General features: G+C 47.3%; 1 pseudogene; it reads right to left on the reverse strand.

Moving 5' to 3' along the window:
- Positions 1–13,640: 13,640 nt before the first annotated feature.
- Positions 13,641–16,985, reverse strand: LOC148118493 (protein FAM162A pseudogene; annotated as a pseudogene).
- Positions 16,986–17,391: the final 406 nt, after the last annotated feature.

Below are 17,391 nucleotides of genomic sequence, written 5' to 3' on the forward strand. Positions count from 1 at the left end.
TAGTTGATTTTTTTCCCCTCACCTTCCAAATTAGAGCCCAACACACTAGGGGTATTGTTCTTTCTTGTTACATCAATTTCCCTGATATCATTTGCATTTACCATAGAATTCATGATTTCTGATTGTATCTCTTTGACTGCCTATAAAGGTTTTAAGAACAAAACTCCCTGAGTCTTTCATCAGTCTCTGGTTATGATGTGTGATTTCACGTGTGCGGCCTTAACTGCATTTAGATGCTTGATTCATGTTGTATGGATTCTTGTTTGTCTCTGGGGTGTTTGTTCTAATCTATGAAGCAGCAGCATGGCATGTGATTCGTGTGGTGACATTCGTGAGACATATTGATTTAAGCACACTTTCGTTGTTCAGAATGGACAGCTGTTATTTACATCTCTCCTAGGAAGTGAGCACCACCCTAATCCCCGCTCTCCTCTCCATGGGATATGTACAGGAAGGATCAGAAAATCCCATGGCCACTCTGCTACCTGAGATACACAGAGTATATTTCAATACCAGATGGAATGTAAGGGAACACCAGTTGGAGATGGTATGACTCCATGTCATGTCACTGGCTTAAGAGTGTAGTCAAAATGTTTATATTCCTACCATGGTCATGGAATCTGCTTTACTGTTTTCATATATTCTGGGATGGAAAAGGACAACTGTTTCCATTAGAAGAAAAAGTTTACAGTTGATAAGGACATCAAACATTTATTTTTGACCAACCTGGTCATTTATATGATGTAGGGAGGCCTCGTGACATATATAATTGTATAATTAACTCTCACATCTCCTTTGATAAAAGGTCCATCTCCTTTGATGAGTGATGGTGTTTGCAGGTTCCTCATAAAGTAGTAGGGGGAAAGAATGCTCACCCACTGAGAGTTCACTCCATGATGGACTCAGTTGAACGAAAAAGAATAAAAACCAGAAGTCACCAAATTATCTCGTGTTTTTTTTTAATTTTTTTTCCTTCTTGTCAAGATCACTTCAAAGGGACCGCTGTGCTCAGAGAGCAGCTTCACATGGTGACCTTTACTACCAAGAAAAGCAGTGTTGTGAATGTGTACACACAGTTTGCTTGCAATCTTTGTGAAAACAGGTGCAGCCTGGGTTAACCAGGAGGAGCGACACTGCTTCAGCCCCACGGTGGATTCAGAGGTGGTGTTGTCAGACCCTTTTCTTCTTTTGATCTTTTTCCTTTCTTCTTCCTCTTCCTTCTTTTCTCCCTCCTCCTGTTGGTCTTCTTCGAGACCGGCAGGACTGGAACTTTCTATAAATAAAGATTACTTTCAATTCCTGATCCTCCTTCCTTCACCTCCCAGGTACTGAGATTACAGGTGTGCAGCATCACGTGTGACATTATACCTAACTCGTCTAATGTTGTTCAGGCTGCCTAGTTTATAAAAAAAAAAAAATACTGTTTCTTGTCTGTTAGTTTTGATCGATAATCATGTGATGACATTGTTATTTCTGTATCCAGAGTTAATTTCTAATTTCTTGACAATCTATGTGTGCTACCCTGTTGACATCTCATGGGCAGGGCTGGGGCACAGTGTTTAATAAAGCACAGGCATTATTAAAATGTTATTATTTTTATTTAAATTTATTTAAAATTATTAAAAAGGTGTTAGCTCTCTAGTCCTGTAGTGAATTGCTGTCTTTGATTTGTATGTAAACTGAGTCCCAGCACTGGGTTTGCGTCTTGGCAGTCTCTCCAGACCACCCAGTTTCCGTCCCCAAACCTGTCTCCTTCCCTGAGGACCTGTGCAGAGCTCCGGGGACCACAGGGTCCTGTGCACAGAGCCTGCACAGAAATGCACATTTCTTCAGCCCGCACTCTGTTGTTTTACTCACTGATGGCGCCTAGATGTTCTCAACGGTTATTTAGCCCGGGTCGGTAAGGTTCTTTGATTATACATTCTACGGTTTAACTGGAGACTCTTGAACAACTGCCCTGAAGCATCGCAAAGCAGTATTCTCACTCTAGGGGGCGCCCTCCAGGATTCTCCCCTTCCTTCTAACAGAGTCTCAAGTAGTCCAGGCTGGCCTTGAACTTGCTCCTGCAACCAAAAACAGATTCAAACTTCTGATCCTCCTGCCTCTACTCCATGGGATTACAGGCACATGCCTGGAGCTTTATGTGGTGCTAGGGACCAAACCTATGGATATCAGGCAAGTACTCTACCAACTATGCTGCCCCACCAGGTCTCTATTCTGCTTCTTTTAAAGGCTGGTTGCAATCCACTAGATGATTTTCATATCCACTAAATGGGCAGCGATCAATGATTTGAAAAATGAGTTTAATTTCCACAGGTTGTGCGTAGGGCCTGTGCTGGATAGTTTCTTTGTTGTTTGGGGGTTTTGCTTTGTCAACTTGACACAGGCTAGGGTCATCTAAGAAGAAACTGTAATTAACGAAATGCCTCCCTCTGCTTGGCCTTGAAGCAACTGATGTGGGAGGGCCTAACTCTCCCTGTTGCCTTGCCACTGCTAAGGACCTGGGTTGTAAAAGAAAGCAAGCCGAGCAAGCCATGGGGAGCAAGCCAAGTGTTCCTCCATGGCATCTGCTTTAGTTCCTGCCCTAGCTTCACTTCACAATGACTGTAAGCTGGAAGATAAAATAAACCCTTTTCTCCCCAAGTTGCTTTTGGCCACGGTGTTTATCACAGCAGTAGAGACCCTGATTGAGCCTGGATGCTGCGTCTGTCCCTGCCCGAGTGTTGAAAAAGACTGTTGAAAAAGACGGACAAGGAACCTAGCGAAAGACTGTTGCACTGTGGGAGTGGCAGGGTGGGGAGCACAGGTTCTAAAAGGAGAAGCAGAGGGGACGTGGAGATGGCAAGATGAGGAAGAAAGGAAGGAAGAGATGGTACCCAGCCCAGAGCTGGAGGGGGTCCACTGCCCAGATGAGAGAGGGGGGGGAGGTTGGCAGAAGGCCAAGCGTATCAAGGTGAGGCAGGGTAATGGTGGGAGCTCACACTTAGCTCCATAGAGTGAGCACAGCTGCTGCAGGATTGGTCCTGAAGAACGGTGGTGGCAGCTGTGGTCCAAGGGTGGGACAAACATGAACACATTGAGAGCAGGGCAAGGGACATGTGTTGAGACACCAAAGACAAAATGCGGTGGGCTTCGAGCTCTTGCCAGGCAGAGGCAGAAAGTCGAGTTGTCTGGGGCTGTGGCTGGGCCTACTCTTCTAATGCTGAGGAAGGCACCAGGGTAGAACCTCGGGTTTTACTATTTTCCTCCAAGGTCACTCGAAGCCATTTGGTCACAAAAGCTAACCCCTTGAGGTCTTCTCATTCAAAAGCAAGGGCTTCGGTCTGAGGCTCTCACAAACCCCCACTGTTCACAGGTTAGCACTGTTGTCAGGGGCTTGCTGAGCAAGATGGGGGCTGCAGGGCTTAGCGGGTGTCACTGTTCTGCTGTCTATGGACCCTGCACCCAATTCTTAGCTCAGTAGAAAGCCCTGCACCACTAGGCCATGTTGGCTTTTCCGGAACTACATGATAAACGAGTTTCTGATGAATGGTGTCCCCCTTCAGACACCAAGGAGTCCTTGGCATGAGATTACAAAATGTTTTGGCTTTGGATACTTAAAAACAAAACAAAACAAAAAACTTTAAAATATTAAGTATGTGTGTGCTGGCTAGTCACGTGTCAACTTGACACAAGCTAGAGCCTCTGAAAGGAGGAGCCTCAGCTGAGGAAATGCCTCCATGAGATCCTGCTGTAGGGCATTTTCTTAATTAGTGGTGGATAGGGGAGGGCTCACCTTGTGGGAGGTGCCGTCCCTGGGTTGGTGGTCCTGGGTTCTATAAGAAAGCAGGTTGAGCAAGTCAGTAAGCAGCATGCCTCCATGGTCTCCACATCAGCTCCTGCCTCCAGGTTGTTGTCCTGTGTAGTTCCTGTCCTGACTTCCTTCAGAGATGGACTACAATATGGAAGTACAAGCCAAATGAACCCTTTGTTATTCTGCTGACCTTCCTGTCACCTGGGTACTTTGTCCCATTAAGAGACAAGCTCCGCCCACCCCCATCTCCCTGCCACCTTCCTTGCCACCTAGGCAAGCTGATCTCATGCTTTCTCTCCCCTCTCTCTGTCTGTCCTTCTGAAGAGGCAGTCTCTGCTTCTCCCCCTCTCTCTTTCCTCTTTCTCTGTTCCCCTGTCTGTCTCCGGTCACCCGCACCATAAAGGATAACACCCTTCCTCCCCAACTTGCTTTTTGGCCATGGTGTTTTATCTCAGCAGTAGAAACCCTAAGACAATGTTTAACATTGTCTATTTTTAGAAAGAATGAGATCTTTCTTTCTTTCTTTCTTTGGCAAGGTTTTACTATATACGTCAGGCTGGGCTTGGGACTTCCCTTCGGTCTCAGCTTCCTGAATACTGGGATTACAGGTGTGTGCCACCCCCCCCAAAAAAAAAAGATTCGTTTGCCTTAACATCAAGGCCCAAAACCATGACAAAGAACTTATTTGTTTGGGAACTTACTGTTTTTCAACTATGAGAAATTATTTGAAATAGAAAATTAGGCATTGTTTTGTTGTTTTGTTTTGTTTTCTTCTCACCCTGTCTCATGCCTTGTCCTTGAGGTCAGATGGTAAGATTGTGTATGAACATTTACAGCCGTTTCCTTTTCCTTTCTTCTCCCACATCTGTTTGCACTCAGCCCATGGGGAACACATAGGCCTCGGCCTTCGGACACTATCTAGCATTTGGGATCTTGCCTCAATTGAAAGGGAGGTTGAGTACAAGGATCCATGATGCAGTGGCCATCTGAGAGCTGAGAGCTGAGCTTCTGATGTCTCCACTGTCTGCAGCCACTGAGAGCTGGGAGCTGAGTCTCTGATGTCTCCATTGTGTGACCTCCGATGCGCACCTTTCATCTCTCTGGGCCTCTGTTTACAAAGTGGGAGAACTGGGCCACAGTAGGTGTCCCCAGACAGTTGACCTGAGTGTGGCTTGGCCCAGCATGGCTGACCACATAGTTTCCAAAGTTTCTATAGCGATAGCAGAGATGGGCAGGTGGAGGATGGGGAGACATTCTCTCGTCCCCACCTCCCCTCCACACCCACCTCTTCCTGTTCCCTGCTGTGGAGCTTTGGGTCAGATCTCAGGAAGTGTCCCAGTCCCCTGTTACACGCTGCAGCAGCAGCAGACATGAGTTCAGTGCCCTCTACATTACTCTTTTTGCCTTCGGGTAACAAAATGCTTCACATCCTTACATATTTTTAAAAAAGACTTACTTGTTATTTTTAACTACGTGTACGTATGTATATGCATAGCCGTGTGCGTATGTGCATACGAGCGCAGGGATCATCAGAAGCTAGAGCGGACTCCCCGGAACTGGAGTTACGGTTTAAACTAGCTGCCAGATAAAGACTGACTGCTGGGGACCAAACTTGGGTCCTCCGGAAGAGCGCTGCATGCTCTCAACTATGGAGCCGTCCCACCAGCCCTAGTTACTACATTTTAGGGCCAGGAGGTATTGTCCCTGATCAATGCTTTTGTTGACGCTTTTGTTTTGATGCTCCCATAGCTCAGGGCGACTCCAGCTCTAGCCACGGATGCAGGACCTTTCACTGCCCCCTCCCCCGACCACTCCCCCTCCCCGCGCCACTGCCCCTCCCCTTCCCTGTGCACCTCCACCCCTCCAGTTTACTGCTCCACTACTTAGCTCTCAACTACCCCTTTCAAGTTAGTGGCACCTTCCTTCAGCCCCCAGACACATTTCTTGTGACTTTGAAGTAAGTACAGTCCACCCTGTAAACCTGCCACTTCCCTGGTTAAGAGGTTTTGGGCCTCATCAGCCCGTGGAGAGTCCCATTAAGAACTGAATTCCCATTCAGGTTCCGGCACCTGCCTGACTGCTCCAGTGTGGTCAAGCTGACATGGGTTTCACAGAAATGAGAACTGGTGGAATGTTCCAGAAGCACCGGCTGGCTGGGAAGCCCCTACACAGATGCAAAGCAGTCAGATGGACCTCACACAGCTCAGGCAGGCAGCAAGCAGCGCTTCTGGAGTGTTCACAGAGCAAGGAAGTGAGGAAGCCTAGACACTGGCCGGACTGCTAATAACCCAACTCGTGGGAAGTCCAAACTTGTGACTGAAGGCGCGCGTGCCAAGGAAGGGCCCTGCTTCCTGAAACACACCATAGCAATCCACTTCCTGAAAACACAAAGAGAGGTACTAGCCGGGAGGCTTGCCAACGGACGTCCTCTGGGTAAAGGACGGTGTTGAGGGGTTAAATAAAAAGCAAGTGCTTCTGAGTGTCGCCAAGAAAATGTTCTGGTAGCAAAAGATACGGGAGCATTTTGGTAACAAAGCCAAGCAAATCCCTGTGGAGGACATGACACTGTAAAGAGCCTTGGAGAGCTGAGTGTGTTGACCGATGCTGCGATCCCAGCTCTTGGGAGGTTGAGGCAGGAGAATTGCCAAGAGTTTAAAGCCTACCAGGACTATAGAAGGAGACCTTGTCTCAAATCCCACCCTCAAAGATGGGTAGGATTCAACAGAAAGAGCTGGAGTTGGGAGGAGCATGCTAGCAGGAGAAACAACTTGATCAAGGGCCAGCAAAACAACAACTCTAGAGGTGCTGGGAGAGCCAGAATTAACCGGTTTTCCCAGAGCAGGAGAAATGTACACACGGGAGAATAAGAATAGGAAGGCCAGCATGTACAGGCCCCAGGTACAACACTGTCACTGGCTTTGACAGTGTACGCCTGTAATACCAGCAGAGGCTGTGGCAGGATTGTGAGTTCAAGACCAGCCTGAGACAAGGAGAAGACCCTGTCTTAAACTTTGCAAAGTGAGGAAGGGTGAACTTCCAGATAACCAGAGGAGCTCACTACTGAAGGTGAGGGGTGGAGCCCATCTTCAGATGGTGAGGGTGGGAAGAAAATCCCGGAGGACCCTGGGGAACCTGAGTGGAATCCTGAAGTGAGTTAACTTCCAAGCAAGGCCGATGGAAGAGAGAAGAGAAAGGACACAGACCACAGTAGGAAGAAGTGGAAGTGGGGATTTCCTGGATGCAGGCGTGAACAGACAGGGTCCCAGACGCTGCATGGGGCAGTTCTGAGAATGAGGGACATTGGGAGCATGGGGGCAGGAGGCTGAAGAGATTTGACTGTGCTGTTGTATTGGTTGCTTCTCTCAGAAATGTGACAAAATATCTGATAAAAAGCAACTAAGAAAGGCAATGTTTATTTTGGCTCTCCATCTGGGTGCATAGTCCATCGTGGCCGGGAGGGTGTGTTAGCAGGAGCCTCGACAGGAAGCAGAGAGATAAATGCCGGGGCTTGCTTGATTCTTAGTCAATCTGGGAGCCCAGCCCATCCACGGAAGAGAGCTGCCCACATACCTAGTGGGTCTTCCTGCTTCAGTTAAACATCTCTGGGAAACTCTCTGACCCGCCCAGAGCTTTGTCTCTTGGGTAATTCTTAACCGCATCAGATGGATGGTTAAGAGAAGCCATTCCAGGTATTTTATGTGTGAACACAAACAGATCCGTCAGAACCGTAACCCAAGGGCTCTTTGGAAAGGTTAGGACATCTCACCAATGGCTGGAAGCTCTTGACAACAGTCAGCAGAAACAGACTCGAGAGACACACTCATGCTCAGGATTCTGAAAGCATAGTCAGGCAGGCAATAAGTGAGATTAAGAGAAAACATGGGGAACAGGGAGAGCAGAGGCCAGACCCTGGAAAGGGCTCCATTCAGCAGGCAGGAGGAGAGGAGGCAGCGGTTGCTGGAGGCTTAAGAAGCGCGTGAGAGGGGCTGGAGAGTCGCCTCGGTGGTTAAGAGCTTGTGCTGCTCTTCCACAGGACCCGAGCTGGGTTTCCAGCACTCACACGACAGCCTGTAACTCCAGTTTCAGGAGATTTGACACACAAGGCATGCAATGATACACATACACACATGCAGGCAGTCCTACATACTTAAAATTTTGTAAATGGTTAATAAATTTTAAAAATAAAAAACCAAAGAGTTCTGGTAGGACAAGGAAGCCAGTTGCTTCAAGAGGCTTCATAGAAGAAGGACGGGAGAGGCCCACACCACAGTTGCCTGCTGAAGCCACGGATAGTGCTGCTCGTCTGGGCTCCCTTGGTGCCCTATAGAGAATGGTTTGGTGAGGTAGCAGGCCCAGTGGGAACTGAGGAATGGAAATGCCTGTCTTCCGTGCCTGCTTTGCCAGTTCTGTGGCTGGAGAGTGTATCATTGTGGCCCTCACATTTGCCTTCTTATGTGGTATTCAGGAACCCTACCAGGTAGGTCCCTTGAGACTGACCTGGTTGCTTTGTGACTTTGAACTACATATGTCACCTCTGCCTGTCCCAAAGTCATCTTATTTGGCTCTCCAGTCCTGTTCTCTTCCTGGATTCAGCCTTTTAGCGCCTCTGTTGCGCTCTTGTACCTTGACTCCCTCCCTTCTGACTTCAACAACTCAGCTCCACTCTGGAACAGAGACCTATGGTTTAATGACTGTTTATCTGCTCCCTCAGACTGTCCCAGTCCCGCTGCAGTTGGGTGGGGCCACATAGCCTACTCAGTTAATGGACTTTGAGAAAAAGCACACCACTGTCGGGCTGCAGCATCGAACGCCAAGAGCACACACCTCTCTAGCTTCCACCTTTTCCAGGGAGCAGGAAGCTGCTGGTTAAGCTGGACCTACAAGATGAGAGCAGCTTCAATCGTGGAGCCTGAAGGGGCCTGAAGAGCCAGCCGCTTGACCGATGTAAAAATACTCGGAAAAGAGAAATCAATGTTGTGCAGACCACAGATACTTGGTGGGTCATTTGTTACTGCAGCAGAGGGCACCATCATCCTAACTAATATACTCCCTAAGACAGCAGCAACCCAGACACTTCCCTGGAAAGGGAGAAGCTCTTTTGAGTCTCTACCTCAGTTTCCCCAATCTCTCCATTGCTGGCTTACTGGAATATAAAGCTGCCCCCGGATCTTCTGTTTTTCTTTCCGTCTCCACACTTTCACTTCCCCCACACAGGTAGGCTTTCAGTAAATATTCGTGCAGTGAATCAGTGAATGAGGAAATGAACAATGAGTGGATTTCACTTGTCGGGGTGGGGGCAGGTGCCAACCGAATGAAGGTCAACGGAGCAGCGCACTGTGGGAGCAAATGAGTGGGTCCCTAGGAAAGCGTCCTGGAGGTTAATAAAGCAAATGTGTAGAAGGTAAAACCTTCAGGGTTTACACAGCACCAGCTGAGAGGCGGCCACTGGGAGGGTATGTAGGTGCATGCTGCCTCCTTTAGTGCGGGATGCTCAAGGGTCTTTTCTTGAAGGAAAGCATGATTGGTTCAGGTGGAGAGGTTTGGTGTAAGAGATCCAATGTCCCAGTCAGCTTTCATCACTGACAAAACACCTGAGACCATGAACTTAGAAAGGAGAAAGGTTTGTTTTGACTCATGGTTTTAGAGGTCCCAGTCCATAGTCACTTGGTCCCATTGCTTCTGGGCCTATGGCGAAATAGAAACATGGTGGGGAGTGTGGTACAGCAGAGCTGGGAAGCCAAGAAGACTGGTTAGGGGGTCACACCTCCAGTGACCCCACTTCCTCTCACTAGGCCCCACATCCTAAAGGATGCACCACCCAGAATGGCACATGACCTATTTTTTTGTATCGAAGAGCCAGACCCAGGGTTAATTCCTGAGGACCGAGTATCTAGCATGGGCCCGAAAAGAAAAAGAACCTGCCCAGAGCAGACCAGCAGTGAAAAAGCAGGCGGAGGCCTTTGCTGTGAAAGACCTGGATAAATCCAGAAGCCCCTAGCAGGAAAAAATAGAGCCAAAAATCTAAGCAGGGAGGGAAGAATCAGAAATCTAGGATTAGCCGGTTCAGTTTCAGAAACTAGCTGAAGATAAAGTTAGATTGTAATCATGAGAATAATCTTGAGAAACAGGAAGTTGCCCCCTTGTGATTATCATTCATTTTTGGAATTTTCTATGATGCCCTCCCTACCCCCTTTGGATTACTGGGCTGTGGTTTCTCCCCTTAAAAACTCCTTCTCCCAGTTACTCAGGGTCGAACTCTTCCCCTGCGTGGGTTATTCGGGGTACAGAAAAGGTGGCCCCAGAAAAGATGCACAGTGCTTCAAACAAACGGGTTTTGTTTCTGTCTATGTAAAGTAAAATGTTGAACGGCAACCAAATATTTAGTAAAAGGATGAACGGGCGGTTGCGATAGGGTGAAAGGTCAACTCTGTGGTTACCTGGGGTTGGTGCTCACCGCCTTCCCTGGATACTGTCTGGAAGACAGTGTCCACATGATGCTTGTGTCCTGGAGCCAAACGAAGGCAGCCAGGGAGAACCATAAACCTGGACCTGAACAGGCCTGCAGCCTGAGCTGGGCCGGTGGCTACTCTGAGGGACAGACAGTCTGATCAGGCAGACTGCCCACTACCCCCAGTCCCTGTGATCCAGTCCTCTACAGGGGGAATCCATAAACATGTTCTGGGGGCAGCTATTGTTTAATTTGTCTTCCTCCCTCCGCTGGAACGGTTGGGGACTCAAGTTCAACAGAACAGACCGAGTTTGTTTGTCCACTGTGGTAAAAACAGAAAAAGAAAAAATCCCCATTTCCACTACTTCCCAGAGGGCTCAAGGGGTTCATCATCCTTAAAAAGGGTCCTGGAAGGGTGAGGCCCTCGCCACTCCCAGCAACCACCAATCTGCTCTCTGTCTGTGGATTGGCCTATTCTGAATATTTCACCATCAATAGATGCGACGTGTGTCTTTTCGTGTCTTACTCCACGGTTCCCCAGGGTCACCCATGTCACAGCATGTATTCACTCCCGCTGATGGCTGGTTAGCGTTGCCTTGTGTGGGCCGATCCCATTTCACCCATTCGTCAATGACAGATACACAAGTTGTTTCCACTTTGGGAGCTATTGGAACTCATGCTGTAATGAATATTCATGAGCCTGTTTTTTCTTTAATTAAACTGTTCTGAGTTTTTTGGATGTAAACCTAAGAGTGAAATTTGTTAGGTCAGATGGCAACGTTGTGTTTGACTTAAAGGGAATACTTGGTACCTTTTTAAACAATGTAAGGGTGGAGGGCTCTTTTGGGGGCCGCTTAGCATGTGTGTATTCATTTATGTATAGGGACATGTTTGTGTGTGTGTGCATGTGTGTGTGTGGTGTAGGTCAGAGGTCAACATCAGAATCATTCCTCAAGACCTGCATACCTTGATTTCTCTTGTTGGGGTCTGGGACTCTAGAATCAGCGTATGCTGACTGACCACTGGGTCCCAGGGAGCTGCCTTGTGTCTGCTTCCCTGCTGGGACTCTATGTGTGCCCCATGACTAGCTAGTGATATCAATGTTGGGGTGCAATGCAGGTCTTCATGCTTGCTCGCTAGCCCTTTGCTGTCTGAACTACCTCTCAGTGCAAAGGTAGATCGGGATTAATACTTATTTTACTCTTTTTTTGTGTGTGTGCTGGTGATCCAACTCAAGGGCCTCACATATGCGAAGGCAATCACTACTGCTGAGCTGCACCCTCAGCTCCTAAGGTGGAGTTTTAAAGTGCGTCTTTCTATTAACAGTCAGGTCCTGTGCTCGGTTAGCATAGCTTGTCCTCATGTGTCAATCTCAACTGACCACACCCCTTAGCAGAGGGTTCTCCCATATACTTTTTGGGTTTCAAAAGCCGAATCGATGAGTTTTCTTTAGTTTATAAAAGGTGTGAAACAAGCAGTGTTAAGAGATGAGCAGAACTGTGTGTGTATGTCTGTGTGTGCGTGCGTGCACGCGTGCGTGCATGCGTGCGTGCATGTGTATGTGCGCGTGTGTGTGTGTGTGTGTATACCCATGGAGTTCAGAAGAGCCAGATCTCTTGGAGCTAGAGTGACAGGCATTTGTGAGCTGCCCCATGTGGGTCCTGGCTCTAAACCCTGGTCCTCATGATAGAACAGCAAGTGCCTTTAACCACTAAGCCACACTTCCTCTCTCTTACGTGGAACAGTTGCTTAGCACTGGCCACAGTTAAGTTAAGGGCAGTTTCTGGTGAGGCAAGAAAGACGCTCTGGTTAAGCGTGGGCAGGAGGGCTCCGGACAGATGGATTTCAAGAGTAGGGAACCTGACACCCTCTTCCTGGGCTATGAAAATGGCTTTTGCATATGGCTTTGCTGACCTCTGAAATGGCCGTAAAAGGCAAAGATCTTGGCGTTTGGATTATTTAGGGGATTTCTAGAAGCCAAATAAAAACAAGAGTTCCAAAAATGAAATGCAGAAGTTCAACCAAACCCGTGACGCCAGATGGTTTGAAATAAAGCAAGCGCATGCTCAGTCATTTTCTTCCGGCTCTGGTTTCGTGACGATCTCGTCTCGGTCTCTGACCTGACTGTGAGTGAGACAGCTCTAGGTTCCTTAGTGCTTTCCACGTATGTTCAGAATATAAACCAGAATTAGGTCTCAGCCCGAAGACAGCGAGTGTCAGAGCAGAGCCCCGTGGTCTCAGCACAGAGAGAGCATCATAGCAGAGCCCCGTGGTGGAATTCTAACTGGCCACAGCCCTTTCCTTTGCACAGATACCATCAAAAAACATGGGTTTCTCCTCAGCTCTCGGACTTTCTTCCTTATCCAGTTGAATTGCCATCTCGGGGTGAGGGGACAGAGGAACACAGATTACATAATTTCATTGGTACATAATCGACTGGAGTAGCCGGAGTAGCCAGAAACCAACCAGTAGTGACTGATTGGAGAAGTGGCAGGAGCCCAGAGGTCGACTGGGAAGGGACTGTTGGGAATTTGGGTGTGGTCGGAATGTTCTGTGTTACCAGAGTGTATGAGTTACAAAGTCAAAAGTACTTGCCACAATGTATGTCAGTCACACCTCAGACCTAGTGAAATCCCAAGTTTAGAAGAGCTGCTGGCGTTCTCAGTGCTTCAGTCCGCCTAGCTGTACGGTGGGAATGCTAACATAATTCTCTAAGGCAGTGGTGGGAGACTGAATTCTGAGGTCATGCGTGGTCCTGAGGCTGTGCTATGTTGCCAACGCTTGTGCACGGCAGCGGTTAGCTTTACAATTTCTCTGCGAAAGGCAGGCTTCGACTGTCAAGCCTTGTTCCCCCTACCTCCGTTTTGCAGGGTCTCCCCTCCCGCTATGGTGTTACTCTCTTCTTCCATTGACAAGGACAGCGCTCTACCCTCAAGTCTGTCCCCCTCTGTAATGGCTTTGATCCCTAGTACCCCAAACTTCCAACTGCTCACACGTTCTAGAAGGACCAAAGTCTTTGCTGAGCTGGTCCTGAGGCGTTGTTCCATCCCTGTTCTCACTGATAATAACATGGCTGTTAGTATTATCTAAAGAAAAAAAAGTGTGCTTGTCACACTCGACCAGTGGGGCCTTTGAATGTCTACACAGTTGAATATATCAGTCAGGCCTTACTTGGTAGGTCTTAGATGTTTCACAAACACTTGCCCTTTAGAGGGCGGCATGCAGGGTCTCATTATGTAGCCCTGACCCACACTTAGCATCCTGTGCAGGGCCCCTGCTTTCAGTGTGCCACTATGCCTAACTCATCTGTCCTTTGCAAAGTCCGTACACTTTTAAACTGAAGTTGCACGTAAATGCAGTAAAATACACAATTTTTTTCTTTCATAAAATTTATTGGTTCCTCTACAGCAGAAATGGGGACGTGGAATAAGTCTGTGCAAAGCAGATGTCTGTGGAGTGAATCTCATATCACATCCTTTCTAACGCAGGCTTGTTGTTACAACCTTACTCCCAGGTTTTCCAAATCCAACAGAAATACTTCTATTCTGTTTGGGCCTTCATAGGTGCCTCTTTTCTCAAGTAGGTGTTCCTTTCTAGGTCCAAGTTGGTTAAAGACTCATGTGTTTTCGCAACCTTCTTGCCCTCAGTAACCATATAGATGCATTCTGCCATGGACAGAGTAATCATTAAATAGCTGGCCTTCACCCAGATTTTTTTTTTTCAGCATCGAGCATCTCAGAGGAGATTGTCTCCAGGATTTCTTCCTCCTTTTTGAAGCGCCTTGACCATGACAGTGTTTTCCTGAAGTCTGTGTGTTTGCGCACTGGCATTCTGTGTCTAAGAGTGGGAGGAGCTTTCCTGTGGCTTGGTGCAAAATCCACAGATCCTTTTCAAGTTGGTGTTTCTGCAGACCCCAGAGATGTGGAAGCATTTCTTTTGAATAACCTAAAACCATGTCCAGCCGCCAGGTGCAGTCCGCAGGGGCCCCCATGGCCTCCTGTTCTGAGGCACAGCGTCCCTCGGTGGTCATGGCACTGGATTTCAATTATAAAACATAAATCTTAAACACACAGTTTGATAGATTTGTTTGTGTGTGTGTGTGTTTGTTTGCAGCCCTAGGGGTGTCACCAGGTAAATGCTCTACCACTGAGCTACACCCCAGCCCCAGTTTGATTAGTTTTGGCAAACTTAGATGCCGGTGTAAGTCGCCTTCTGACCAAGGCAGAGGATGTGTCCTCCCCGAGACGGGTCCCTGGTGACTTGTAGCATGCCGGCAGAATCATCGCCCAGGCTCCTTGGAGAAACACCATGGTGATCTCCAGGGCTTGTTGATCACCCTTGAACTCACGTTCTGCCTTCGCCAATCTCCAGCTACCAGTGTGGAATTTGAGTCGGAACTGGGCAGAAAGACCCACGGTGAGTCTCGTGAGCCAGGACAACTGGGACCATACTGTGCCCCACCCAAGTCCATCTCTGCTGTCCCGTTCTCTCCCCAGGCAGCTACCATTTCTTCCGGATGGAAAGAAGTAGCATACAGGGGGTCCTACGTTATCCATTGGTACCCATGGGGAATGTGTTCCAGGGTCCTCTGTGTGATATCTGTGGATGTTCAAGTCCTTTACATAAATTGACAAACATCTACACAGAACCGGCACACGTCCTCCTGAGTGGCAGCCATCTCTAGATTAGTCAACAATGTGTGGTCACAGCAATTGTTTAGGAATGAAGGCAAAAAATTCGGTACAGTTCAGTGCAGACACAGGATATTTTGATGTTGTTTTTATTTTGGAAACAAGATATCATTTTGTAGCCAAATTGGCCTGGGATGTGTGATATTCTTCCTCAGCTTCTCAAACCCTGGGATTACAGGCAGGTATTATATGCTTGACTCCAGACACAACTTTTTTAAAAAAACGTTTTTGCTGGTCACTCCTGGCCTCTGCTGCCCACACTAAGACGGACCAGTCCAGTCTCAGTGTCACTTGGGCCATCTCTGGTTGCCCCCGTGTCCTGGCGTCTCTGCTGTGAGAAGAGTGGTTTGGCAGCTCCAGCTGGTGTTTTCCTAAGTCGCTGCAGACTTGAAACAGCCCTGTCTTTCAAATGTTCAGTATGTCACTCTACTGACTGGAGAGTCTTCAAGTACTGGTCCCCCAGATCCCAGGAAGGCTGCTCATTTTGGCAGTCCCATCTTTCAGAGGTTTCTCAAGTCACTTTTCATAGAGCAGTGGATATTCAAGAGAACTAAACTTGAAGCCGGTACAAAAGCTTTTCCTATAACATATGTGGTGTGAAGCATAATCTTCTATCTGTCAGTCCTTAGCCTCTCAGGATTTTCATGAATTTCTGGTTCATGAGACTGACTTTTTATTTTTATTTTTATTTTTTATTTTTGGAGACAGGATTTCTCTGTAGCTTTGGAGCCTGCCCTGGAATTACTCTTGTAGACTAAACTGGCCTTGAATTTACAGAGATCCACCTGCCTCCCGAGTGCTGGGATTAAAGGCGTGCACTACCACCACCCTACTGAGATTGAACTATTTTATATACACTGGCTGTAGCATTCAAAACAATGTAGCGTACAGAAAGGCATAAAAAGTGTTTTGCAGAAGTTGGTTTGATCCATGAGTACAAAATTCATAAAATCTGGCTGACCAGATTCCTTGTCTGATTCTTTCATTCAACATGGTTTTATGGTTTGTTCATGTTGCTGATTGTGTCTGTCATCCATTCCTTTTTGTTACTGAGTAATATTATATTCATGAAAATATTGAAATTTATTTGGCTTTCTGGGACTGTTCCCAGTGCTGTAAAACAAACTGTCAAAATATTCTTGGGCAAGTCTCAGTATAGACATTAAGTATTTCTTTCCCCTGGGTCAGTTCCTGCTACTATAATGGCTGGATCTGAGGGGTGTGTGTGTGTGTGTGTGTGTGTGTGTGTGACTTTACAAGAAAATTGCTAGGCCAAATTCCACAGGGCTGTACCATTTTGTGTGTGTGTGTGTGACTTTATAAGAAAATTGCTAGGCCAAATTCCACAGGACTGTACCATTTTGTACTTTTACTAGCTGCAGGTGAGTATTCTGTTTGCTCCATATCCTTCGCCATTGAGGGATCTTCATGTGGCGGTCCACTTATGCCACCACTAGAACAAATATATCACAGCCAGATCCATTTGTAATGAACACAAGGTTATTGGCTCACCGTTCTGAGACCTGGCACGTCCAATATGAAGGCGACAGTACCTGGCGAGAGTCTTCTCTTGGTATCATAAGCCTCACATGGTGGAAGAGGAGAGAGGACAGGGGAGCGTGAGCACAGGAGGGTGTGAGCCCACAGAGATAGGGAATCCACTCTGCGATCATCACATTGGCCAGTTCTTCCCATCGCTGCCCAACCAGCTCTTAAGGGTCCACCTCTCATAGTCTCCCGTGGCAATTAAGTTTCAAGGTGAGTTTGGAGGAGGCAAACTTTTGAATCCTGGCCACTTTGCTTTGAGGAAGAGTGCATTGGGTGACCTTGGTTTTGGAGCCCATGGGCGGGAGTCACTGTTGGTCTCCAAATGTTGATGGCTATTATTTATTGAGCACACACTAAATGTCTGGCTCCATCTTTAGAGCTTTAATAATGTCATTCTGCTTGATGCTATGACATATTAATATGTTATATTTTAACAATTAAAATTAATATAGCTAAAAAAAACTAGGTAGAAGTTAGGTAACTTTCTAAGGTCACACACATAAGAGGCGTCAAAAGCCGGGCATGAAGGCAAGGCAGTTTGGCTCATTAGTTTAACCACAGAGCTATACAACCCCCGTCCCCCTCCCCCACAAATTCTGTCTACAAAGTTAACTGGCCCTGCCGTTATTAATCCCTAATTGTTATATCATTCTTTTCATTCAGACACACTCTTCTTTATCTCATCTCAGTGAACTCATACCCCCTCCAAAAATGAGCTGAGGTGTTGTAGAATATTATTTTAAAGTGACTTTTGCTTACACTGCATTTGTTTAACTCTGTGAAGCTGTGATTCTTTGCCTGCCTAAAACACCTGATGGTCTAATAAAGCACTGAACAGCAGGGGCAATGATAGGCAGGGCTAGCAGGCAGAGCAGAGAATACAAATAGGAGCCATCGGGATGGAAAGAAGA

Source organism: Myodes glareolus, chromosome 22 (genome assembly GCF_982192425.1).
Source record: "Myodes glareolus chromosome 22, mMyoGla1.1, whole genome shotgun sequence".
Classification (NCBI taxonomy): Eukaryota; Metazoa; Chordata; class Mammalia; order Rodentia; family Cricetidae; genus Myodes; species Myodes glareolus.